This window comes from Erinaceus europaeus, chromosome 18, assembly GCF_950295315.1.
Source record: "Erinaceus europaeus chromosome 18, mEriEur2.1, whole genome shotgun sequence".
NCBI classification, from domain to species: domain Eukaryota; kingdom Metazoa; phylum Chordata; class Mammalia; order Eulipotyphla; family Erinaceidae; genus Erinaceus; species Erinaceus europaeus.
In genome coordinates, this window is record NC_080179.1 from 78,248,284 (window position 1) to 78,273,762 (window position 25,479).

The 25,479-nt window shown below is 53.0% G+C and overlaps 10 non-coding genes across 10 annotated transcripts; all 10 read left to right on the plus strand.

Moving 5' to 3' along the window:
- Positions 1-1,384: 1,384 nt before the first annotated feature.
- LOC132534451 (5S ribosomal RNA) lies at positions 1,385-1,503 on the plus strand. Its single transcript, XR_009546176.1, has one exon. It is a non-coding gene; the product is annotated as a 5S ribosomal RNA (ribosomal RNA).
- Positions 1,504-3,840: 2,337 nt separating this feature from the next.
- Positions 3,841-3,959, plus strand: LOC132534421 (5S ribosomal RNA). The gene has a single exon (XR_009546148.1). It is a non-coding gene; the product is annotated as a 5S ribosomal RNA (ribosomal RNA).
- A 2,363-nt stretch (positions 3,960-6,322) lies between these two features.
- On the plus strand, positions 6,323-6,441 carry LOC132534462 (5S ribosomal RNA). Its single transcript, XR_009546187.1, has one exon. It is a non-coding gene; the product is annotated as a 5S ribosomal RNA (ribosomal RNA).
- Positions 6,442-8,810: 2,369 nt separating this feature from the next.
- On the plus strand, positions 8,811-8,929 carry LOC132534473 (5S ribosomal RNA). The gene has a single exon (XR_009546190.1). It is a non-coding gene; the product is annotated as a 5S ribosomal RNA (ribosomal RNA).
- Positions 8,930-11,272: 2,343 nt separating this feature from the next.
- Positions 11,273-11,391, plus strand: LOC132534484 (5S ribosomal RNA). Its single transcript, XR_009546194.1, has one exon. It is a non-coding gene; the product is annotated as a 5S ribosomal RNA (ribosomal RNA).
- A 2,338-nt stretch (positions 11,392-13,729) lies between these two features.
- LOC132534495 (5S ribosomal RNA) lies at positions 13,730-13,848 on the plus strand. Its single transcript, XR_009546204.1, has one exon. It is a non-coding gene; the product is annotated as a 5S ribosomal RNA (ribosomal RNA).
- Positions 13,849-16,161: 2,313 nt separating this feature from the next.
- On the plus strand, positions 16,162-16,280 carry LOC132534506 (5S ribosomal RNA). Its single transcript, XR_009546214.1, has one exon. It is a non-coding gene; the product is annotated as a 5S ribosomal RNA (ribosomal RNA).
- A 2,319-nt stretch (positions 16,281-18,599) lies between these two features.
- LOC132534517 (5S ribosomal RNA) lies at positions 18,600-18,718 on the plus strand. The gene has a single exon (XR_009546223.1). It is a non-coding gene; the product is annotated as a 5S ribosomal RNA (ribosomal RNA).
- Positions 18,719-21,079: 2,361 nt separating this feature from the next.
- Positions 21,080-21,198, plus strand: LOC132534528 (5S ribosomal RNA). Its single transcript, XR_009546231.1, has one exon. It is a non-coding gene; the product is annotated as a 5S ribosomal RNA (ribosomal RNA).
- A 2,351-nt stretch (positions 21,199-23,549) lies between these two features.
- LOC132534539 (5S ribosomal RNA) lies at positions 23,550-23,668 on the plus strand. The gene has a single exon (XR_009546237.1). It is a non-coding gene; the product is annotated as a 5S ribosomal RNA (ribosomal RNA).
- Positions 23,669-25,479: the final 1,811 nt, after the last annotated feature.

Below are 25,479 nucleotides of genomic sequence, written 5' to 3' on the forward strand. Positions count from 1 at the left end.
AACATGAGCGTTGACAGGTCGGTCCATACTGCAACCTGGCTCTCTCTTTCCCTAGCGGGGAAGGGCTCTGGGGAAGCGGAGCTCCAGGACACATGGGTGGGGTTGTCTGTCCAGGGAAGTCTGGTCAGCATCATGCTAGCATCTGGAACCTGGTGGTGCAAAATAGAGTTAACTTATAAATCCAAACCAATTGTTGACCAATGATGGGCCTAAAGAGTGGACTAGTACAGATGAAGAGTGTGGTTGCTCTCCATTTTGTAGACAGCTAGGAGGCATATTTGAGTTACATTCCAAAGGGCCTGTGGCTATACTAGTGTTTGTTTGTTTGTTTGTTTGTTTGTTTTTCAGCCTGAGCCTGAAATCTGAAATGCAGGTAGATCCTAATTATTCTCTGGGGAGGCAATGTCATGGCTGGCAGAAGGACCAGAAAGCTGGATCAGGGATGAGAGTAGCTCCCAAATCTGGGAAAGGTGTATAAATATTCTTGGCCATCAACCCAATTGATGTGATGTGATCTGATCTGGGGTCCATATTCAGCTTAGGAGTGAGCCTATGTGAATTGGGTTAACTTTGCAAAAGCCCTGCTTCCCTTTTCTCTCTCTCTCTCTCTCTCTCTCTCTCTCAAGTGTCTCCCTCTCTCTCCCTCTTTCTTTCTCTCTCTCTCCCTCAGCTTCTTTCTCCTTTCTTTTCTTCCTAACTTCTTTCTGCTCTCTGTCATATCAGTACTCACCTAGGGTTTAGGGTAATGCTGGTCATTGAACTCTTCTTTTCCTCTCTACATTTTTTTTTATGTTGTCAGTAAGTAATGACTTAACTATTGAAGTACTACCTGGACCCTTAGGCAAGACAACTGCTTTGCCACCACCAGACCTTTTCTTCTCCTCCTCCTGCTCCTCCTCCTGCTCCTCCACCTCCTCCTCCTCAGCTGGGAGTGGGTCTCCCTGTGGGAGTGGGGCTTGTGCTCTCCTTGGCCCTGGTGCCTGGTTCTCCCGCTCCAGGAGAAGCAGTTGGGTGGGTCAGCAGGCAGCCTGTGGAGCAGAGGCAGTTAGCCGGCAGCAGGCATCATGCAGGCAGGCAGGCAGGCAGGCTGTCCGTGTGTATGTGGCGTGCGTGTGGGTGCGCAGCGTGTCCCCGCATGTGTCGCTGCCAGCCTGCCTGCCTGTGCAGCGGTGTGGGCTTTGTGAGGGGTGCCGGGTGGTGATGGTGGTGGTGGCTGGGGCGGAGGCTGGGGCGGCGTGGGGTGGGTGGGGGTGGTGTGTTGGGTGCAGGTGGCCAGCGGGCACTCGTGGAGGGGTGGCAGTGTGCGGAGCCGGCCAGTGGGCGTCGCTGTTGCGCCGGCGGCTGGCGGCTTGGCTTCTTGAGGCCGGCAGAAAGGGCTGTGTGCGTCTACGGCCATACCACCCTGAACACGCCCGATCTCGTCTGATCTCGGAAGCTAAGCAGGGTCGGGCCTGGTTAGTACTTGGATGGGAGACCGCCTGGGAATACCGGGTGCTGTAGGCTTTTGCTGCCTGCCTGCCTGCCTCTGCAGCGCATTGCCCAGCATCTTGTCCTGGGCACACGACCCCTTCTTCTCTCTCGCTCTCTCTCTTTTTCATCTGTTCTGGACAAGTTGTTTTTTTGGAAAGACTTTTTTATGGATGAGAACGATAGGAGGACAGAGGGAGAACCACACATCACTCTGGCACATGTGCTGCCGGGGATCCAACTCGGGACCTCATGCTTGAGAGTCTAAAGCTTGACCACCCCACCACCTCCCGGAATCCTTTTGGAAAATCATTGTTATGTCTTGATTCATTCCCTTTGGTTGCCCTGGTTGTTTTATTGTTGGAGTTATGATGGATGTCGTTGTTGTTGGATAGGACCAAGAGAAATGGAGAGTGGAGGGGAAGACAGAGAGGGAGAGAGAAAGACAGACACCCACAGACCTGCTTCACCACTTGGGAAGCGACTCCCCTGCAGGTGGGGAGCCGGGGGCTCGAACAGGGATCCTTACGCCAGTCCTTGTGCTTTGCACCAGGTGTGCTTAAGCTTCTCTCTCTCTGTCTCTGTCTCTCTCTGCCTCTCTCCCTCTCTCTGTCTCTCTCCCTCTCTCTCTCAAATTTATTTATTTATTTATCAAAAAGAAACATTGAGAAAACCACTGGAGAAGAGGGGTCCAACTGCACACAATTCCCACCACCAGAACTCTGTATCCCCTCCCCTCCCTTGCCCTCCCCTCCTCTGGTAGCTTTCCAATTCTTTATCCCTCTGGGAGTATGGACCCAGGGTCACTGTGGGATGCAGAAGGTGTGTGTGCGTGTGTGTGTGTGTGTGTGTGCGTGCGTGCGTGTGTGTGCACGCGTGTGTACGTGTGCATGTGCATGTGCGTGTGCGTGTGCATGTGCGTGTGTGGTGTGCGGGTGGGAGTTCTGGCTTCTGTAACTGCTTCCCAGCTGAACATGAGCGTTGACAGGTCGGTCCATACTGCAACCTGGCTCTCTCTTTCCCTAGCGGGGAAGGGCTCTGGGGAAGCGGAGCTCCAGGACACATGGGTGGGGTTGTCTGTCCAGGGAAGTCTGGTCAGCATCATGCTAGCATCTGGAACCTGGTGGTGCAAAATAGAGTTAACTTATAAATCCAAACCAATTGTTGACCAATGATGGGCCTAAACAGTGGACTAGTACAGATGAAGAGTGTGGTTGCTCTCCATTTTGTAGACAGCTAGGAGGCATATTTGAGTTACATTCCAAAGGGCCTGTGGCTATACTAGTGTTTGTTTGTTTGTTTGTTTGTTTGTTTTTCAGCCTGAGCCTGAAATCTGAAATGCAGGTAGATCCTAATTATTCTCTGGGGAGGCAATGTCATGGCTGGCAGAAGGACCAGAAAGCTGGATCAGGGATGAGAGTAGCTCCCAAATCTGGGAAAGGTGTATAAATATTCTTGGCCATCAACCCAATTGATGTGATGTGATGTGATGTGATCTGATCTGGGGTCCATATTCAGCTTAGGAGTGAGCCTGTGTGAATTGGGTTAACTTTGCAAAAGCCCTGCTTCCCTTTTCTCTCTCTCTCTCTCTCTCAAGTGTCTCCCTCTCTCTCCCTCTTTCTTTCTTTCTCTCTCTCCCTCAGCTTCTTTCTCCTTTCTTTTCTTCCTAACTTCTTTCTGCTCTCTGTCATATCAGTACTCACCTAGGGTTTAGGGTAATGCTGGTCATTGAACTCTTCTTTTCCTCTCTACATTTTTTTTTATGTTGTCAGTAAGTAATGACTTAACTATTGAAGTACTACCTGGACCCTTAGGCAAGACAACTGCTTTGCCACCACCAGACCTTTTCTTCTCCTCCTCCTGCTCCTCCTCCTGCTCCTCCACCTCCTCCTCCTCAGCTGGGAGTGGGTCTCCCTGTGGGAGTGGGGCTTGTGCTCTCCTTGGCCCTGGTGCCTGGTTCTCCCGCTCCAGGAGAAGCAGTTGGGTGGGTCAGCAGGCAGCCTGTGGAGCAGAGGCAGTTAGCCGGCAGCAGGCATCATGCAGGCAGGCAGGCAGGCAGGCAGGCAGGCAGGCAGGCTGTCCGTGTGTATGTGGCGTGCGTGTGGGTGCGCAGCGTGTCCCCGCATGTGTCGCTGCCAGCCTGCCTGCCTGTGCAGCGGTGTGGGCTTTGTGAGGGGTGCCGGGTGGTGATGGTGGTGGTGGCTGGGGCGGAGGCTGGGGCGGCGTGGGGTGGGTGGGGGTGGTGTGTTGGGTGCAGGTGGCCAGCGGGCACTCGTGGAGGGGTGGCAGTGTGCGGAGCCGGCCAGTGGGCTTCGCTGTTGCGCCGGCGGCTGGCGGCTTGGCTTCTTGAGGCCGGCAGAAAGGGCTGTGTGCGTCTACGGCCATACCACCCTGAACACGCCTGATCTCGTCTGATCTCGGAAGCTAAGCAGGGTCGGGCCTGGTTAGTACTTGGATGGGAGACCGCCTGGGAATACCGGGTGCTGTAGGCTTTTGCTGCCTGCCTGCCTGCCTGCCTGCCTGCCTCTGCAGCGCATTGCCCAGCAGCTTGTCCTGGGCACACGACCCCTTCTTCTCTCTCGCTCTCTCTCTTTTTCATCTGTTCTGGACAAGTTGTTTTTTTGGAAAGACTTTTTTATGGATGAGAACGATAGGAGGACAGAGGGAGAACCACACATCACTCTGGCACATGTGCTGCCGGGGATCCAACTCGGGACCTCATGCTTGAGAGTCTAAAGCTTGACCACCCCACCACCTCCCGGAATCCTTTTGGAAAATCATTGTTATGTCTTGATTCATTCCCTTTGGTTGCCCTGGTTGTTTTATTGTTGGAGTTATGATGGATGTCGTTGTTGTTGGATAGGACCGAGAGAAATGGAGAGTGGAGGGGAAGACAGAGAGGGAGAGAGAAAGACAGACACCCACAGACCTGCTTCACCACTTGGGAAGCGACTCCCCTGCAGGTGGGGAGCCGGGGGCTCGAACAGGGATCCTTACGCCAGTCCTTGTGCTTTGCGCCAGGTGTGCTTAAGCTTCTCTCTCTCTGTCTCTGTCTCTCTCTGCCTCTCTCCCTCTCTCTGTCTCTCTCCCTCTCTCTCTCAAATTTATTTATTTATTTATCAAAAAGAAACATTGAGAAAACCACTGGAGAAGAGGGGTCCAACTGCACACAATTCCCACCACCAGAACTCTGTATCCCCTCCCCTCCCTTGCCCTCCCCTCCTCTGGTAGCTTTCCAATTCTTTATCCCTCTGGGAGTATGGACCCAGGGTCACTGTGGGATGCAGAAGGTGTGTGTGCGTGTGTGTGTGTGTGTGCGTGCGTGCGTGCGTGTGTGTGCACGCGTGTGTACGTGTGCATGTGCATGTGCGTGTGCGTGTGCATGTGCGTGTGTGGTGTGCGGGTGGGAGTTCTGGCTTCTGTAACTGCTTCCCAGCTGAACATGAGCGTTGACAGGTCGGTCCATACTGCAACCTGGCTCTCTCTTTCCCTAGCGGGGAAGGGCTCTGGGGAAGCGGAGCTCCAGGACACATGGGTGGGGTTGTCTGTCCAGGGAAGTCTGGTCAGCATCATGCTAGCATCTGGAACCTGGTGGTGCAAAATAGAGTTAACTTATAAATCCAAACCAATTGTTGACCAATGATGGGCCTAAAGAGTGGACTAGTACAGATGAAGAGTGTGGTTGCTCTCCATTTTGTAGACAGCTAGGAGGCATATTTGAGTTACATTCCAAAGGGCCTGTGGCTATACTAGTGTTTGTTTGTTTGTTTGTTTGTTTGTTTTTCAGCCTGAGCCTGAAATCTGAAATGCAGGTAGATCCTAATTATTCTCTGGGGAGGCAATGTCATGGCTGGCAGAAGGACCAGAAAGCTGGATCAGGGATGAGAGTAGCTCCCAAATCTGGGAAAGGTGTATAAATATTCTTGGCCATCAACCCAATTGATGTGATGTGATGTGATGTGATCTGATCTGGGGTCCATATTCAGCTTAGGAGTGAGCCTATGTGAATTGGGTTAACTTTGCAAAAGCCCTGCTTCCCTTTTCTCTCTCTCTCTCTCTCTCTCTCTCTCTCTCAAGTGTCTCCCTCTCTCTCCCTCTTTCTTTCTTTCTTTCTCTCTCTCTCCCTCAGCTTCTTTCTCCTTTCTTTTCTTCCTAACTTCTTTCTGCTCTCTGTCATATCAGTACTCACCTAGGGTTTAGGGTAATGCTGGTCATTGAACTCTTCTTTTCCTCTCTACATTTTTTTTTATGTTGTCAGTAAGTAATGACTTAACTATTGAAGTACTACCTGGACCCTTAGGCAAGACAACTGCTTTGCCACCACCAGACCTTTTCTTCTCCTCCTCCTGCTCCTCCTCCTGCTCCTCCACCTCCTCCTCCTCAGCTGGGAGTGGGTCTCCCTGTGGGAGTGGGGCTTGTGCTCTCCTTGGCCCTGGTGCCTGGTTCTCCCGCTCCAGGAGAAGCAGTTGGGTGGGTCAGCAGGCAGCCTGTGGAGCAGAGGCAGTTAGCCGGCAGCAGGCATCATGCAGGCAGGCAGGCAGGCAGGCAGGCAGGCAGGCTGTCCGTGTGTATGTGGCGTGCGTGTGGGTGCGCAGCGTGTCCCCGCATGTGTCGCTGCCAGCCTGCCTGCCTGTGCAGCGGTGTGGGCTTTGTGAGGGGTGCTGGGTGGTGATGGTGGTGGTGGCTGGGGCGGAGGCTGGGGCGGCGTGGGGTGGGTGGGGGTGGTGTGTTGGGTGCAGGTGGCCAGCGGGCACTCGTGGAGGGGTGGCAGTGTGCGGAGCCGGCCAGTGGGCGTCGCTGTTGCGTCGGCGGCTGGCGGCTTGGCTTCTTGAGGCCGGCAGAAAGGGCTGTGTGCGTCTACGGCCATACCACCCTGAACACGCCCGATCTCGTCTGATCTCGGAAGCTAAGCAGGGTCGGGCCTGGTTAGTACTTGGATGGGAGACCGCCTGGGAATACCGGGTGCTGTAGGCTTTTGCTGCCTGCCTGCCTGCCTGCCTGCCTCTGCAGCGCATTGCCCAGCATCTTGTCCTGGGCACACGACCCCTTCTTCTCTCTCGCTCTCTCTCTTTTTCATCTGTTCTGGACAAGTTGTTTTTTTGGAAAGACTTTTTTATGGATGAGAACGATAGGAGGACAGAGGGAGAACCACACATCACTCTGGCACATGTGCTGCCGGGGATCCAACTCGGGACCTCATGCTTGAGAGTCTAAAGCTTGACCACCCCACCACCTCCCGGAATCCTTTTGGAAAATCATTGTTATGTCTTGATTCATTCCCTTTGGTTGCCCTGGTTGTTTTATTGTTGGAGTTATGATGGATGTCGTTGTTGTTGGATAGGACCGAGAGAAATGGAGAGTGGAGGGGAAGACAGAGAGGGAGAGAGAAAGACAGACACCCACAGACCTGCTTCACCACTTGGGAAGCGACTCCCCTGCAGGTGGGGAGCCGGGGGCTCGAACAGGGATCCTTACGCCAGTCCTTGTGCTTTGCACCAGGTGTGCTTAAGCTTCTCTCTCTCTGTCTCTGTCTCTCTCTGCCTCTCTCCCTCTCTCTGTCTCTCTCCCTCTCTCTCTCAAATTTATTTATTTATTTATTCATTTATTTATCAAAAAGAAACATTGAGAAAACCACTGGAGAAGAGGGGTCCAACTGCACACAATTCCCACCACCAGAACTCTGTATCCCCTCCCCTCCCTTGCCCTCCCCTCCTCTGGTAGCTTTCCAATTCTTTATCCCTCTGGGAGTATGGACCCAGGGTCACTGTGGGATGCAGAAGGTGTGTGTGCGTGTGTGTGTGTGTGTGTGTGCGTGCGTGCGTGTGTGTGCACGCGTGTGTACGTGTGCATGTGCATGTGCGTGTGCGTGTGCATGTGCGTGTGTGGTGTGCGGGTGGGAGTTCTGGCTTCTGTAACTGCTTCCCAGCTGAACATGAGCGTTGACAGGTCGGTCCATACTGCAACCTGGCTCTCTCTTTCCCTAGCGGGGAAGGGCTCTGGGGAAGCGGAGCTCCAGGACACATGGGTGGGGTTGTCTGTCCAGGGAAGTCTGGTCAGCATCATGCTAGCATCTGGAACCTGGTGGTGCAAAATAGAGTTAACTTATAAATCCAAACCAATTGTTGACCAATGATGGGCCTAAAGAGTGGACTAGTACAGATGAAGAGTGTGGTTGCTCTCCATTTTGTAGACAGCTAGGAGGCATATTTGAGTTACATTCCAAAGGGCCTGTGGCTATACTAGTGTTTGTTTGTTTGTTTGTTTGTTTGTTTTTCAGCCTGAGCCTGAAATCTGAAATGCAGGTAGATCCTAATTATTCTCTGGGGAGGCAATGTCATGGCTGGCAGAAGGACCAGAAAGCTGGATCAGGGATGAGAGTAGCTCCCAAATCTGGGAAAGGTGTATAAATATTCTTGGCCATCAACCCAATTGATGTGATGTGATGTGATGTGATCTGATCTGGGGTCCATATTCAGCTTAGGAGTGAGCCTATGTGAATTGGGTTAACTTTGCAAAAGCCCTGCTTCCCTTTTCTCTCTCTCTCTCTCTCTCAAGTGTCTCCCTCTCTCTCCCTCTTTCTTTCTTTCTCTTTCTCCCTCAGCTTCTTTCTCCTTTCTTTTCTTCCTAACTTCTTTCTGCTCTCTGTCATATCAGTACTCACCTAGGGTTTAGGGTAATGCTGGTCATTGAACTCTTCTTTTCCTCTCTACATTTTTTTTTATGTTGTCAGTAAGTAATGACTTAACTATTGAAGTACTACCTGGACCCTTAGGCAAGACAACTGCTTTGCCACCACCAGACCTTTTCTTCTCCTCCTCCTGCTCCTCCTCCTGCTCCTCCACCTCCTCCTCCTCAGCTGGGAGTGGGTCTCCCTGTGGGAGTGGGGCTTGTGCTCTCCTTGGCCCTGGTGCCTGGTTCTCCCGCTCCAGGAGAAGCAGTTGGGTGGGTCAGCAGGCAGCCTGTGGAGCAGAGGCAGTTAGCCGGCAGCAGGCATCATGCAGGCAGGCAGGCAGGCAGGCAGGCAGGCAGGCAGGCAGGCAGGCAGGCTGTCCGTGTGTATGTGGCGTGCGTGTGGGTGCGCAGCGTGTCCCCGCATGTGTCGCTGCCAGCCTGCCTGCCTGTGCAGCGGTGTGGGCTTTGTGAGGGGTGCCGGGTGGTGATGGTGGTGGTGGCTGGGGCGGAGGCTGGGGCGGCGTGGGGTGGGTGGGGGTGGTGTGTTGGGTGCAGGTGGCCAGCGGGCACTCGTGGAGGGGTGGCAGTGTGCGGAGCCGGCCAGTGGGCTTCGCTGTTGCGCCGGCGGCTGGCGGCTTGGCTTCTTGAGGCCGGCAGAAAGGGCTGTGTGCGTCTACGGCCATACCACCCTGAACACGCCCGATCTCGTCTGATCTCGGAAGCTAAGCAGGGTCGGGCCTGGTTAGTACTTGGATGGGAGACCGCCTGGGAATACCGGGTGCTGTAGGCTTTTGCTGCCTGCCTGCCTGCCTGCCTGCCTCTGCAGCGCATTGCCCAGCATCTTGTCCTGGGCACACGACCCCTTCTTCTCTCTCGCTCTCTCTCTTTTTCATCTGTTCTGGACAAGTTGTTTTTTTGGAAAGACTTTTTTATGGATGAGAACGATAGGAGGACAGAGGGAGAACCACACATCACTCTGGCACATGTGCTGCCGGGGATCCAACTCGGGACCTCATGCTTGAGAGTCTAAAGCTTGACCACCCCACCACCTCCCGGAATCCTTTTGGAAAATCATTGTTATGTCTTGATTCATTCCCTTTGGTTGCCCTGGTTGTTTTATTGTTGGAGTTATGATGGATGTCGTTGTTGTTGGATAGGACCAAGAGAAATGGAGAGTGGAGGGGAAGACAGAGAGGGAGAGAGAAAGACAGACACCCACAGACCTGCTTCACCACTTGGGAAGCGACTCCCCTGCAGGTGGGGAGCCGGGGGCTCGAACAGGGATCCTTACGCCAGTCCTTGTGCTTTGCACCAGGTGTGCTTAAGCTTCTCTCTCTCTGTCTCTGTCTCTCTCTGCCTCTCTCCCTCTCTCTGTCTCTCTCCCTCTCTCTCTCAAATTTATTTATTTATTTATTCATTTATTTATCAAAAAGAAACATTGAGAAAACCACTGGAGAAGAGGGGTCCAACTGCACACAATTCCCACCACCAGAACTCTGTATCCCCTCCCCTCCCTTGCCCTCCCCTCCTCTGGTAGCTTTCCAATTCTTTATCCCTCTGGGAGTATGGACCCAGGGTCACTGTGGGATGCAGAAGGTGTGTGTGCGTGTGTGTGTGTGTGTGTGTGCGTGCGTGCGTGTGTGTGCACGCGTGTGTACGTGTGCATGTGCATGTGCGTGTGCGTGTGCATGTGCGTGTGTGGTGTGCGGGTGGGAGTTCTGGCTTCTGTAACTGCTTCCCAGCTGAACATGAGCGTTGACAGGTCGGTCCATACTGCAACCTGGCTCTCTCTTTCCCTAGCGGGGAAGGGCTCTGGGGAAGCGGAGCTCCAGGACACATGGGTGGGGTTGTCTGTCCAGGGAAGTCTGGTCAGCATCATGCTAGCATCTGGAACCTGGTGGTGCAAAATAGAGTTAACTTATAAATCCAAACCAATTGTTGACCAATGATGGGCCTAAAGAGTGGACTAGTACAGATGAAGAGTGTGGTTGCTCTCCATTTTGTAGACAGCTAGGAGGCATATTTGAGTTACATTCCAAAGGGCCTGTGGCTATACTAGTGTTTGTTTGTTTGTTTGTTTGTTTGTTTTTCAGCCTGAGCCTGAAATCTGAAATGCAGGTAGATCCTAATTATTCTCTGGAGAGGCAATGTCATGGCTGGCAGAAGGACCAGAAAGCTGGATCAGGGATGAGAGTAGCTCCCAAATCTGGGAAAGGTGTATAAATATTCTTGGCCATCAACCCAATTGATGTGATGTGATGTGATGTGATCTGATCTGGGGTCCATATTCAGCTTAGGAGTGAGCCTATGTGAATTGGGTTAACTTTGCAAAAGCCCTGCTTCCCTTTTCTCTCTCTCTCTCTCAAGTGTCTCCCTCTCTCTCCCTCTTTCTTTCTTTCTTTCTCTCTCTCTCCCTCAGCTTCTTTCTCCTTTCTTTTCTTCCTAACTTCTTTCTGCTCTCTGTCATATCAGTACTCACCTAGGGTTTAGGGTAATGCTGGTCATTGAACTCTTCTTTTCCTCTCTACATTTTTTTTTATGTTGTCAGTAAGTAATGACTTAACTATTGAAGTACTACCTGGACCCTTAGGCAAGACAACTGCTTTGCCACCACCAGACCTTTTCTTCTCCTCCTCCTGCTCCTCCTCCTGCTCCTCCACCTCCTCCTCCTCAGCTGGGAGTGGGTCTCCCTGTGGGAGTGGGGCTTGTGCTCTCCTTGGCCCTGGTGCCTGGTTCTCCCGCTCCAGGAGAAGCAGTTGGGTGGGTCAGCAGGCAGCCTGTGGAGCAGAGGCAGTTAGCCGGCAGCAGGCATCATGCAGGCAGGCAGGCAGGCAGGCTGTCCGTGTGTATGTGGCGTGCGTGTGGGTGCGCAGCGTGTCCCCGCATGTGTCGCTGCCAGCCTGCCTGCCTGTGCAGCGGTGTGGGCTTTGTGAGGGGTGCCGGGTGGTGATGGTGGTGGTGGCTGGGGCGGAGGCTGGGGCGGCGTGGGGTGGGTGGGGGTGGTGTGTTGGGTGCAGGTGGCCAGCGGGCACTCGTGGAGGGGTGGCAGTGTGCGGAGCCGGCCAGTGGGCGTCGCTGTTGCGCCGGCGGCTGGCGGCTTGGCTTCTTGAGGCCGGCAGAAAGGGCTGTGTGCGTCTACGGCCATACCACCCTGAACACGCCCGATCTCGTCTGATCTCGGAAGCTAAGCAGGGTCGGGCCTGGTTAGTACTTGGATGGGAGACCGCCTGGGAATACCGGGTGCTGTAGGCTTTTGCTGCCTGCCTGCCTGCCTGCCTGCCTGCCTGCCTCTGCAGCGCATTGCCCAGCAGCTTGTCCTGGGCACACGACCCCTTCTTCTCTCTCGCTCTCTCTCTTTTTCATCTGTTCTGGACAAGTTGTTTTTTTGGAAAGACTTTTTTATGGATGAGAACGATAGGAGGACAGAGGGAGAACCACACATCACTCTGGCACATGTGCTGCCGGGGATCCAACTCGGGACCTCATGCTTGAGAGTCTAAAGCTTGACCACCCCACCACCTCCCGGAATCCTTTTTGAAAATCATTGTTATGTCTTGATTCATTCCCTTTGGTTGCCCTGGTTGTTTTATTGTTGGAGTTATGATGGATGTCGTTGTTGTTGGATAGGACCGAGAGAAATGGAGAGTGGAGGGGAAGACAGAGAGGGAGAGAGAAAGACAGACACCCACAGACCTGCTTCACCACTTGGGAAGCGACTCCCCTGCAGGTGGGGAGCCGGGGGCTCGAACAGGGATCCTTACGCCAGTCCTTGTGCTTTGCGCCAGGTGTGCTTAAGCTTCTCTCTCTCTGTCTCTGTCTCTCTCTGCCTCTCTCCCTCTCTCTGTCTCTCTCCCTCTCTCTCTCAAATTTATTTATTTATTTATTTATCAAAAAGAAACATTGAGAAAACCACTGGAGAAGAGGGGTCCAACTGCACACAATTCCCACCACCAGAACTCTGTATCCCCTCCCCTCCCTTGCCCTCCCCTCCTCTGGTAGCTTTCCAATTCTTTATCCCTCTGGGAGTATGGACCCAGGGTCACTGTGGGATGCAGAAGGTGTGTGTGCGTGTGTGTGTGTGTGTGTGTGTGTGTGCGTGCGTGCGTGCGTGTGTGTGCACGCGTGTGTGCGTGTGCATGTGCGTGTGTGGTGTGCGGGTGGGAGTTCTGGCTTCTGTAACTGCTTCCCAGCTGAACATGAGCGTTGACAGGTCGGTCCATACTGCAACCTGGCTCTCTCTTTCCCTAGCGGGGAAGGGCTCTGGGGAAGCGGAGCTCCAGGACACATGGGTGGGGTTGTCTGTCCAGGGAAGTCTGGTCAGCATCATGCTAGCATCTGGAACCTGGTGGTGCAAAATAGAGTTAACTTATAAATCCAAACCAATTGTTGACCAATGATGGGCCTAAAGAGTGGACTAGTACAGATGAAGAGTGTGGTTGCTCTCCATTTTGTAGACAGCTAGGAGGCATATTTGAGTTACATTCCAAAGGGCCTGTGGCTATACTAGTGTTTGTTTGTTTGTTTGTTTGTTTGTTTTTCAGCCTGAGCCTGAAATCTGAAATGCAGGTAGATCCTAATTATTCTCTGGGGAGGCAATGTCATGGCTGGCAGAAGGACCAGAAAGCTGGATCAGGGATGAGAGTAGCTCCCAAATCTGGGAAAGGTGTATAAATATTCTTGGCCATCAACCCAATTGATGTGATGTGATGTGATGTGATCTGATCTGGGGTCCATATTCAGCTTAGGAGTGAGCCTATGTGAATTGGGTTAACTTTGCAAAAGCCCTGCTTCCCTTTTCTCTCTCTCTCTCTCTCTCTCTCAAGTGTCTCCCTCTCTCTCCCTCTTTCTTTCTTTCTTTCTCTCTCTCTCCCTCAGCTTCTTTCTCCTTTCTTTTCTTCCTAACTTCTTTCTGCTCTCTGTCATATCAGTACTCACCTAGGGTTTAGGGTAATGCTGGTCATTGAACTCTTCTTTTCCTCTCTACATTTTTTTTTTATGTTGTCAGTAAGTAATGACTTAACTATTGAAGTACTACCTGGACCCTTAGGCAAGACAACTGCTTTGCCACCACCAGACCTTTTCTTCTCCTCCTCCTGCTCCTCCTCCTGCTCCTCCACCTCCTCCTCCTCAGCTGGGAGTGGGTCTCCCTGTGGGAGTGGGGCTTGTGCTCTCCTTGGTCCTGGTGCCTGGTTCTCCCGCTCCAGGAGAAGCAGTTGGGTGGGTCAGCAGGCAGCCTGTGGAGCAGAGGCAGTTAGCCGGCAGCAGGCATCATGCAGGCAGGCAGGCAGGCAGGCTGTCCGTGTGTATGTGGCGTGCGTGTGGGTGCGCAGCGTGTCCCCGCATGTGTCGCTGCCAGCCTGCCTGCCTGTGCAGCGGTGTGGGCTTTGTGAGGGGTGCCGGGTGGTGATGGTGGTGGTGGCTGGGGCGGAGGCTGGGGCGGCGTGGGGTGGGTGGGGGTGGTGTGTTGGGTGCAGGTGGCCAGCGGGCACTCGTGGAGGGGTGGCAGTGTGCGGAGCCGGCCAGTGGGCTTCGCTGTTGCGCCGGCGGCTGGCGGCTTGGCTTCTTGAGGCCGGCAGAAAGGGCTGTGTGCGTCTACGGCCATACCACCCTGAACACGCCCGATCTCGTCTGATCTCGGAAGCTAAGCAGGGTCGGGCCTGGTTAGTACTTGGATGGGAGACCGCCTGGGAATACCGGGTGCTGTAGGCTTTTGCTGCCTGCCTGCCTGCCTCTGCAGCGCATTGCCCAGCAGCTTGTCCTGGGCACACGACCCCTTCTTCTCTCTCGCTCTCTCTCTTTTTCATCTGTTCTGGACAAGTTGTTTTTTTGGAAAGACTTTTTTATGGATGAGAACGATAGGAGGACAGAGGGAGAACCACACATCACTCTGGCACATGTGCTGCCGGGGATCCAACTCGGGACCTCATGCTTGAGAGTCTAAAGCTTGACCACCCCACCACCTCCCGGAATCCTTTTTGAAAATCATTGTTATGTCTTGATTCATTCCCTTTGGTTGCCCTGGTTGTTTTATTGTTGGAGTTATGATGGATGTCGTTGTTGTTGGATAGGACCGAGAGAAATGGAGAGTGGAGGGGAAGACAGAGAGGGAGAGAGAAAGACAGACACCCACAGACCTGCTTCACCACTTGGGAAGCGACTCCCCTGCAGGTGGGGAGCCGGGGGCTCGAACAGGGATCCTTACGCCAGTCCTTGTGCTTTGCGCCAGGTGTGCTTAAGCTTCTCTCTCTCTGTCTCTGTCTCTCTCTGCCTCTCTCCCTCTCTCTGTCTCTCTCCCTCTCTCTCTCAAATTTATTTATTTATTTATTTATCAAAAAGAAACATTGAGAAAACCACTGGAGAAGAGGGGTCCAACTGCACACAATTCCCACCACCAGAACTCTGTATCCCCTCCCCTCCCTTGCCCTCCCCTCCTCTGGTAGCTTTCCAATTCTTTATCCCTCTGGGAGTATGGACCCAGGGTCACTGTGGGATGCAGAAGGTGTGTGTGCGTGTGTGTGTGTGTGTGTGTGTGTGTGCGTGCGTGCGTGCGTGTGTGTGCACGCGTGTGTGCGTGTGCATGTGCGTGTGTGGTGTGCGGGTGGGAGTTCTGGCTTCTGTAACTGCTTCCCAGCTGAACATGAGCGTTGACAGGTCGGTCCATACTGCAACCTGGCTCTCTCTTTCCCTAGCGGGGAAGGGCTCTGGGGAAGCGGAGCTCCAGGACACATGGGTGGGGTTGTCTGTCCAGGGAAGTCTGGTCAGCATCATGCTAGCATCTGGAACCTGGTGGTGCAAAATAGAGTTAACTTATAAATCCAAACCAATTGTTGACCAATGATGGGCCTAAAGAGTGGACTAGTACAGATGAAGAGTGTGGTTGCTCTCCATTTTGTAGACAGCTAGGAGGCATATTTGAGTTACATTCCAAAGGGCCTGTGGCTATACTAGTGTTTGTTTGTTTGTTTGTTTGTTTGTTTTTCAGCCTGAGCCTGAAATCTGAAATGCAGGTAGATCCTAATTATTCTCTGGGGAGGCAATGTCATGGCTGGCAGAAGGACCAGAAAGCTGGATCAGGGATGAGAGTAGCTCCCAAATCTGGGAAAGGTGTATAAATATTCTTGGCCATCAACCCAATTGATGTGATGTGATGTGATGTGATCTGATCTGGGGTCCATATTCAGCTTAGGAGTGAGCCTATGTGAATTGGGTTAACTTTGCAAAAGCCCTGCTTCCCTTTTCTCTCTCTCTCTCTCAAGTGTCTCCCTCTCTCTCCCTCTTTCTTTCTTTCTTTCTCTCTCTCTCCCTCAGCTTCTTTCTCCTTTCTTTTCTTCCTAACTTCTTTCTGCTCTCTGTCATATCAGTACTCACCTAGGGTTTAGGGTAATGCTGGTCATTGAACTCTTCTTTTCCTCTCTACATTTTTTTTTATGTTGTCAGTAAGTAATGACTTAACTATTGAAGTACTACCTGGACCCTTAGGCAAGACAACTGCTTTGCCACCACCAGACCTTTTCTTCTCCTCCTCCTGCTCCTCCTCCTGCTCCTCCACCTCCTCCTCCTCAGCTGGGAGTGGGTCTCCCTGTGGGAGTGGGGCTTGTGCTCTCCTTGGCCCTGGTGCCTGGTTCTCCCGCTCCAGGAGAAGCAGTTGGGTGGGTCAGCAGGCAGCCTGTGGAGCAGAGGCAGTTAGCCGGCAGCAGGCATCATGCAGGCAGGCAGGCAGGCAGGCTGTCCGTGTGTATGTGGCGTGCGTGTGGGTGCGCAGCGTGTCCCCGCATGTGTCGCTGCCAGCCTGCCTGCCTGTGCAGCGGTGTGGGCTTTGTGAGGGGTGCTGGGTGGTGATGGTGGTGGTGGCTGGGGCGGAGGCTGGGGCGGCGTGGGGTGGGTGGGGGTGGTGTGTTGGGTGCAGGTGGCCAGCGGGCACTCGTGGAGGGGTGGCAGTGTGCGGAGCCGGCCAGTGGGCGTCGCTGTTGCGCCGGCGGCTGGCGGCTTGGCTTCTTGAGGCCGGCAGAAAGGGCTGTGTGCGTCTACGGCCATACCACCCTGAACACGCCCGATCTCGTCTGATCTCGGAAGCTAAGCAGGGTCGGGCCTGGTTAGTACTTGGATGGGAGACCGCCTGGGAATACCGGGTGCTGTAGGCTTTTGCTGCCTGCCTGCCTGCCTCTGCAGCGCATTGCCCAGCAGCTTGTCCTGGGCACACGACCCCTTCTTCTCTCTCGCTCTCTCTCTTTTTCATCTGTTCTGGACAAGTTGTTTTTTTGGAAAGACTTTTTTATGGATGAGAACGATAGGAGGACAGAGGGAGAACCACACATCACTCTGGCACATGTGCTGCCGGGGATCCAACTCGGGACCTCATGCTTGAGAGTCTAAAGCTTGACCACCCCACCACCTCCCGGAATCCTTTTTGAAAATCATTGTTATGTCTTGATTCATTCCCTTTGGTTGCCCTGGTTGTTTTATTGTTGGAGTTATGATGGATGTCGTTGTTGTTGGATAGGACCGAGAGAAATGGAGAGTGGAGGGGAAGACAGAGAGGGAGAGAGAAAGACAGACACCCACAGACCTGCTTCACCACTTGGGAAGCGACTCCCCTGCAGGTGGGGAGCCGGGGGCTCGAACAGGGATCCTTACGCCAGTCCTTGTGCTTTGCGCCAGGTGTGCTTAAGCTTCTCTCTCTCTGTCTCTGTCTCTCTCTGCCTCTCTCCCTCTCTCTGTCTCTCTCCCTCTCTCTCTCAAATTTATTTATTTATTTATTTATTTATCAAAAAGAAACATTGAGAAAACCACTGGAGAAGAGGGGTCCAACTGCACACAATTCCCACCACCAGAACTCTGTATCCCCTCCCCTCCCTTGCCCTCCCCTCCTCTGGTAGCTTTCCAATTCTTTATCCCTCTGGGAGTATGGACCCAGGGTCACTGTGGGATGCAGAAGGTGTGTGTGCGTGTGTGTGTGTGTGTGTGCGTGCGTGTGTGTGCACGCGTGTGTACGTGTGCATGTGCATGTGCGTGTGCGTGTGCGTGTGTGGTGTGCGGGTGGGAGTTCTGGCTTCTGTAACTGCTTCCCAGCTGAACATGAGCGTTGACAGGTCGGTCCATACTGCAACCTGGCTCTCTCTTTCCCTAGCGGGGAAGGGCTCTGGGGAAGCGGAGCTCCAGGACACATGGGTGGGGTTGTCTGTCCAGGGAAGTCTGGTCAGCATCATGCTAGCATCTGGAACCTGGTGGTGCAAAATAGAGTTAACTTATAAATCCAAACCAATTGTTGACCAATGATGGGCCTAAAGAGTGGACTAGTACAGATGAAGAGTGTGGTTGCTCTCCATTTTGTAGACAGCTAGGAGGCATATTTGAGTTACATTCCAAAGGGCCTGTGGCTATACTAGTGTTTGTTTGTTTGTTTGTTTGTTTGTTTTTCAGCCTGAGCCTGAAATCTGAAATGCAGGTAGATCCTAATTATTCTCTGGAGAGGCAATGTCATGGCTGGCAGAAGGACCAGAAAGCTGGATCAGGGATGAGAGTAGCTCCCAAATCTGGGAAAGGTGTATAAATATTCTTGGCCATCAACCCAATTGATGTGATGTGATGTGATGTGATCTGATCTGGGGTCCATATTCAGCTTAGGAGTGAGCCTATGTGAATTGGGTTAACTTTGCAAAAGCCCTGCTTCCCTTTTCTCTCTCTCTCTCTCAAGTGTCTCCCTCTCTCTCCCTCTTTCTTTCTTTCTTTCTCTCTCTCTCCCTCAGCTTCTTTCTCCTTTCTTTTCTTCCTAACTTCTTTCTGCTCTCTGTCATATCAGTACTCACCTAGGGTTTAGGGTAATGCTGGTCATTGAACTCTTCTTTTCCTCTCTACATTTTTTTTTATGTTGTCAGTAAGTAATGACTTAACTATTGAAGTACTACCTGGACCCTTAGGCAAGACAACTGCTTTGCCACCACCAGACCTTTTCTTCTCCTCCTCCTGCTCCTCCTCCTGCTCCTCCACCTCCTCCTCCTCAGCTGGGAGTGGGTCTCCCTGTGGGAGTGGGGCTTGTGCTCTCCTTGGCCCTGGTGCCTGGTTCTCCCGCTCCAGGAGAAGCAGTTGGGTGGGTCAGCAGGCAGCCTGTGGAGCAGAGGCAGTTAGCCGGCAGCAGGCATCATGCAGGCAGGCAGGCAGGCAGGCTGTCCGTGTGTATGTGGCGTGCGTGTGGGTGCGCAGCGTGTCCCCGCATGTGTCGCTGCCAGCCTGCCTGCCTGTGCAGCGGTGTGGGCTTTGTGAGGGGTGCCGGGTGGTGATGGTGGTGGTGGCTGGGGCGGAGGCTGGGGCGGCGTGGGGTGGGTGGGGGTGGTGTGTTGGGTGCAGGTGGCCAGCGGGCACTCGTGGAGGGGTGGCAGTGTGCGGAGCCGGCCAGTGGGCGTCGCTGTTGCGCCGGCGGCTGGCGGCTTGGCTTCTTGAGGCCGGCAGAAAGGGCTGTGTGCGTCTACGGCCATACCACCCTGAACACGCCCGATCTCGTCTGATCTCGGAAGCTAAGCAGGGTCGGGCCTGGTTAGTACTTGGATGGGAGACCGCCTGGGAATACCGGGTGCTGTAGGCTTTTGCTGCCTGCCTGCCTGCCTGCCTGCCTGCCTGCCTCTGCAGCGCATTGCCCAGCAGCTTGTCCTGGGCACACGACCCCTTCTTCTCTCTCGCTCTCTCTCTTTTTCATCTGTTCTGGACAAGTTGTTTTTTTGGAAAGACTTTTTTATGGATGAGAACGATAGGAGGACAGAGGGAGAACCACACATCACTCTGGCACATGTGCTGCCGGGGATCCAACTCGGGACCTCATGCTTGAGAGTCTAAAGCTTGACCACCCCACCACCTCCCGGAATCCTTTTTGAAAATCATTGTTATGTCTTGATTCATTCCCTTTGGTTGCCCTGGTTGTTTTATTGTTGGAGTTATGATGGATGTCGTTGTTGTTGGATAGGACCGAGAGAAATGGAGAGTGGAGGGGAAGACAGAGAGGGAGAGAGAAAGACAGACACCCACAGACCTGCTTCACCACTTGGGAAGCGACTCCCCTGCAGGTGGGGAGCCGGGGGCTCGAACAGGGATCCTTACGCCAGTCCTTGTGCTTTGCGCCAGGTGTGCTTAAGCTTCTCTCTCTCTGTCTCTGTCTCTCTCTGCCTCTCTCCCTCTCTCTGTCTCTCTCCCTCTCTCTCTCAAATTTATTTATTTATTTATTTATTTATTTATCAAAAAGAAACATTGAGAAAACCACTGGAGAAGAGGGGTCCAACTGCACACAATTCCCACCACCAGAACTCTGTATCCCCTCCCCTCCCTTGCCCTCCCCTCCTCTGGTAGCTTTCCAATTCTTTATCCCTCTGGGAGTATGGACCCAGGGTCACTGTGGGATGCAGAAGGTGTGTGTGCGTGTGTGTGTGTGTGTGTGTGTGTGTGTGTGTGCGTGCGTGCGTGCGTGTGTGTGCACGCGTGTGTACGTGTGCATGTGCGTGTGTGTGTGCATGTGCGTGTGTGGTGTGCGGGTGGGAGTTCTGGCTTCTGTAACTGCTTCCCAGCTGAACATGAGCGTTGACAGGTCGGTCCATACTGCAACCTGGCTCTCTCTTTCCCTAGCGGGGAAGGGCTCTGGGGAAGCGGAGCTCCAGGACACATGGGTGGGGTTGTCTGTCCAGGGAAGTCTGGTCAGCATCATGCTAGCATCTGGAACCTGGTGGTGCAAAATAGAGTTAACTTATAAATCCAAACCAATTGTTGACCAATGATGGGCCTAAAGAGTGGACTAGTACAGATGAAGAGTGTGGTTGCTCTCCATTTTGTAGACAGCTAGGAGGCATATTTGAGTTACATTCCAAAGGGCCTGTGGCTATACTAGTGTTTGTTTGTTTGTTTGTTTGTTTGTTTTTCAGCCTGAGCCTGAAATCTGAAATGCAGGTAGATCCTAATTATTCTCTGGGGAGGCAATGTCATGGCTGGCAGAAGGACCAGAAAGCTGGATCAGGGATGAGAGTAGCTCCCAAATCTGGGAAAGGTGTATAAATATTCTTGGCCATCAACCCAATTGATGTGATGTGATGTGATGTGATCTGATCTGGGGTCCATATTCAGCTTAGGAGTGAGCCTATGTGAATTGGGTTAACTTTGCAAAAGCCCTGCTTCCCTTTTCTCTCTCTCTCTCTCAAGTGTCTCCCTCTCTCTCCCTCTTTCTTTCTTTCTTTCTCTCTCTCTCCCTCAGCTTCTTTCTCCTTTCTTTTCTTCCTAACTTCTTTCTGCTCTCTGTCATATCAGTACTCACCTAGGGTTTAGGGTAATGCTGGTCATTGAACTCTTCTTTTCCTCTCTACATTTTTTTTTATGTTGTCAGTAAGTAATGACTTAACTATTGAAGTACTACCTGGACCCTTAGGCAAGACAACTGCTTTGCCACCACCAGACCTTTTCTTCTCCTCCTCCTGCTCCTCCTCCTGCTCCTCCACCTCCTCCTCCTCAGCTGGGAGTGGGTCTCCCTGTGGGAGTGGGGCTTGTGCTCTCCTTGGTCCTGGTGCCTGGTTCTCCCGCTCCAGGAGAAGCAGTTGGGTGGGTCAGCAGGCAGCCTGTGGAGCAGAGGCAGTTAGCCGGCAGCAGGCATCATGCAGGCAGGCAGGCAGGCAGGCTGTCCGTGTGTATGTGGCGTGCGTGTGGGTGCGCAGCGTGTCCCCGCATGTGTCGCTGCCAGCCTGCCTGCCTGTGCAGCGGTGTGGGCTTTGTGAGGGGTGCTGGGTGGTGATGGTGGTGGTGGCTGGGGCGGAGGCTGGGGCGGCGTGGGGTGGGTGGGGGTGGTGTGTTGGGTGCAGGTGGCCAGCGGGCACTCGTGGAGGGGTGGCAGTGTGCGGAGCCGGCCAGTGGGCGTCGCTGTTGCGCCGGCGGCTGGCGGCTTGGCTTCTTGAGGCCGGCAGAAAGGGCTGTGTGCGTCTACGGCCATACCACCCTGAACACGCCCGATCTCGTCTGATCTCGGAAGCTAAGCAGGGTCGGGCCTGGTTAGTACTTGGATGGGAGACCGCCTGGGAATACCGGGTGCTGTAGGCTTTTGCTGCCTGCCTGCCTGCCTGCCTGCATGCCTCTGCAGCGCATTGCCCAGCAGCTTGTCCTGGGCACACGACCCCTTCTTCTCTCTCGCTCTCTCTCTTTTTCATCTGTTCTGGACAAGTTGTTTTTTTGGAAAGACTTTTTTATGGATGAGAACGATAGGAGGACAGAGGGAGAACCACACATCACTCTGGCACATGTGCTGCCGGGGATCCAACTCGGGACCTCATGCTTGAGAGTCTAAAGCTTGACCACCCCACCACCTCCCGGAATCCTTTTTGAAAATCATTGTTATGTCTTGATTCATTCCCTTTGGTTGCCCTGGTTGTTTTATTGTTGGAGTTATGATGGATGTCGTTGTTGTTGGATAGGACCGAGAGAAATGGAGAGTGGAGGGGAAGACAGAGAGGGAGAGAGAAAGACAGACACCCACAGACCTGCTTCACCACTTGGGAAGCGACTCCCCTGCAGGTGGGGAGCCGGGGGCTCGAACAGGGATCCTTACGCCAGTCCTTGTGCTTTGCGCCAGGTGTGCTTAAGCTTCTCTCTCTCTGTCTCTGTCTCTCTCTGCCTCTCTCCCTCTCTCTGTCTCTCTCCCTCTCTCTCTCAAATTTATTTATTTATTTATTCATCAAAAAGAAACATTGAGAAAACCACTGGAGAAGAGGGGTCCAACTGCACACAATTCCCACCACCAGAACTCTGTATCCCCTCCCCTCCCTTGCCCTCCCCTCCTCTGGTAGCTTTCCAATTCTTTATCCCTCTGGGAGTATGGACCCAGGGTCACTGTGGGATGCAGAAGGTGTGTGTGCGTGTGTGTGTGTGTGTGTGTGCGTGCGTGCGTGTGTGTGCACGCGTGTGTACGTGTGCATGTGCATGTGCGTGTGCGTGTGCATGTGCGTGTGTGGTGTGCGGGTGGGAGTTCTGGCTTCTGTAACTGCTTCCCAGCTGAACATGAGCGTTGACAGGTCGGTCCATACTGCAACCTGGCTCTCTCTTTCCCTAGCGGGGAAGGGCTCTGGGGAAGCGGAGCTCCAGGACACATGGGTGGGGTTGTCTGTCCAGGGAAGTCTGGTCAGCATCATGCTAGCATCTGGAACCTGGTGGTGCAAAATAGAGTTAACTTATAAATCCAAACCAATTGTTGACCAATGATGGGCCTAAAGAGTGGACTAGTACAGATGAAGAGTGTGGTTGCTCTCCATTTTGTAGACAGCTAGGAGGCATATTTGAGTTACATTCCAAAGGGCCTGTGGCTATACTAGTGTTTGTTTGTTTGTTTGTTTGTTTGTTTTTCAGCCTGAGCCTGAAATCTGAAATGCAGGTAGATCCTAATTATTCTCTGGGGAGGCAATGTCATGGCTGGCAGAAGGACCAGAAAGCTGGATCAGGGATGAGAGTAGCTCCCAAATCTGGGAAAGGTGTATAAATATTCTTGGCCATCAACCCAATTGATGTGATGTGATGTGATGTGATCTGATCTGGGGTCCATATTCAGCTTAGGAGTGAGCCTATGTGAATTGGGTTAACTTTGCAAAAGCCCTGCTTCCCTTTTCTCTCTCTCTCTCTCTCTCAAGTGTCTCCCTCTCTCTCCCTCTTTCTTTCTTTCTTTCTCTCTCTCTCCCTCAGCTTCTTTCTCCTTTCTTTTCTTCCTAACTTCTTTCTGCTCTCTGTCATATCAGTACTCACCTAGGGTTTAGGGTAATGCTGGTCATTGAACTCTTCTTTTCCTCTCTACATTTTTTTTTATGTTGTCAGTAAGTAATGACTTAACTATTGAAGTACTACCTGGACCCTTAGGCAAGACAACTGCTTTGCCACCACCAGACCTTTTCTTCTCCTCCTCCTGCTCCTCCTCCTGCTCCTCCACCTCCTCCTCCTCAGCTGGGAGTGGGTCTCCCTGTGGGAGTGGGGCTTGTGCTCTCCTTGGCCCTGGTGCCTGGTTCTCCCGCTCCAGGAGAAGCAGTTGGGTGGGTCAGCAGGCAGCCTGTGGAGCAGAGGCAGTTAGCCGGCAGCAGGCATCATGCAGGCAGGCAGGCAGGCAGGCAGGCAGGCTGTCCGTGTGTATGTGGCGTGCGTGTGGGTGCGCAGCGTGTCCCCGCATGTGTCGCTGCCAGCCTGCCTGCCTGTGCAGCGGTGTGGGCTTTGTGAGGGGTGCCGGGTGGTGATGGTGGTGGTGGCTGGGGCGGAGGCTGGGGCGGCGTGGGGTGGGTGGGGGTGGTGTGTTGGGTGCAGGTGGCCAGCGGGCACTCGTGGAGGGGTGGCAGTGTGCGGAGCCGGCCAGTGGGCGTCGCTGTTGCGCCGGCGGCTGGCGGCTTGGCTTCTTGAGGCCGGCAGAAAGGGCTGTGTGCGTCTACGGCCATACCACCCTGAACACGCCCGATCTCGTCTGATCTCGGAAGCTAAGCAGGGTCGGGCCTGGTTAGTACTTGGATGGGAGACCGCCTGGGAATACCGGGTGCTGTAGGCTTTTGCTGCCTGCCTGCCTGCCTGCCTGCCTGCCTCTGCAGCGCATTGCCCAGCAGCTTGTCCTGGGCACACGACCCCTTCTTCTCTCTCGCTCTCTCTCTTTTTCATCTGTTCTGGACAAGTTGTTTTTTTGGAAAGACTTTTTTATGGATGAGAACGATAGGAGGACAGAGGGAGAACCACACATCACTCTGGCACATGTGCTGCCGGGGATCCAACTCGGGACCTCATGCTTGAGAGTCTAAAGCTTGACCACCCCACCACCTCCCGGAATCCTTTTGGAAAATCATTGTTATGTCTTGATTCATTCCCTTTGGTTGCCCTGGTTGTTTTATTGTTGGAGTTATGATGGATGTCGTTGTTGTTGGATAGGACCAAGAGAAATGGAGAGTGGAGGGGAAGACAGAGAGGGAGAGAGAAAGACAGACACCCACAGACCTGCTTCACCACTTGGGAAGCGACTCCCCTGCAGGTGGGGAGCCGGGGGCTCGAACAGGGATCCTTACGCCAGTCCTTGTGCTTTGCACCAGGTGTGCTTAAGCTTCTCTCTCTCTGTCTCTGTCTCTCTCTGCCTCTCTCCCTCTCTCTGTCTCTCTCCCTCTCTCTCTCAAATTTATTTATTTATTTATCAAAAAGAAACATTGAGAAAACCACTGGAGAAGAGGGGTCCAACTGCACACAATTCCCACCACCAGAACTCTGTATCCCCTCCCCTCCCTTGCCCTCCCCTCCTCTGGTAGCTTTCCAATTCTTTATCCCTCTGGGAGTATGGACCCAGGGTCACTGTGGGATGCAGAAGGTGTGTGTGCGTGTGTGTGTGTGTGTGTGTGCGTGCGTGCGTGTGTGTGCACGCGTGTGTACGTGTGCATGTGCATGTGCGTGTGCGTGTGCATGTGCGTGTGTGGTGTGCGGGTGGGAGTTCTGGCTTCTGTAACTGCTTCCCAGCTGAACATGAGCGTTGACAGGTCGGTCCATACTGCAACCTGGCTCTCTCTTTCCCTAGCGGGGAAGGGCTCTGGGGAAGCGGAGCTCCAGGACACATGGGTGGGGTTGTCTGTCCAGGGAAGTCTGGTCAGCATCATGCTAGCATCTGGAACCTGGTGGTGCAAAATAGAGTTAACTTATAAATCCAAACCAATTGTTGACCAATGATGGGCCTAAAGAGTGGACTAGTACAGATGAAGAGTGTGGTTGCTCTCCATTTTGTAGACAGCTAGGAGGCATATTTGAGTTACATTCCAAAGGGCCTGTGGCTATACTAGTGTTTGTTTGTTTGTTTGTTTGTTTGTTTTTCAGCCTGAGCCTGAAATCTGAAATGCAGGTAGATCCTAATTATTCTCTGGGGAGGCAATGTCATGGCTGGCAGAAGGACCAGAAAGCTGGATCAGGGATGAGAGTAGCTCCCAAATCTGGGAAAGGTGTATAAATATTCTTGGCCATCAACCCAATTGATGTGATGTGATGTGATGTGATCTGATCTGGGGTCCATATTCAGCTTAGGAGTGAGCCTGTGTGAATTGGGTTAACTTTGCAAAAGCCCTGCTTCCCTTTTCTCTCTCTCTCTCTCTCTCTCTCTCTCTCTCAAGTGTCTCCCTCTCTCTCCCTCTTTCTTTCTTTCTTTCTCTCTCTCTCCCTCAGCTTCTTTCTCCTTTCTTTTCTTCCTAACTTCTTTCTGCTCTCTGTCATATCAGTACTCACCTAGGGTTTAGGGTAATGCTGGTCATTGAACTCTTCTTTTCCTCTCTACATTTTTTTTTATGTTGTCAGTAAGTAATGACTTAACTATTGAAGTACTACCTGGACCCTTAGGCA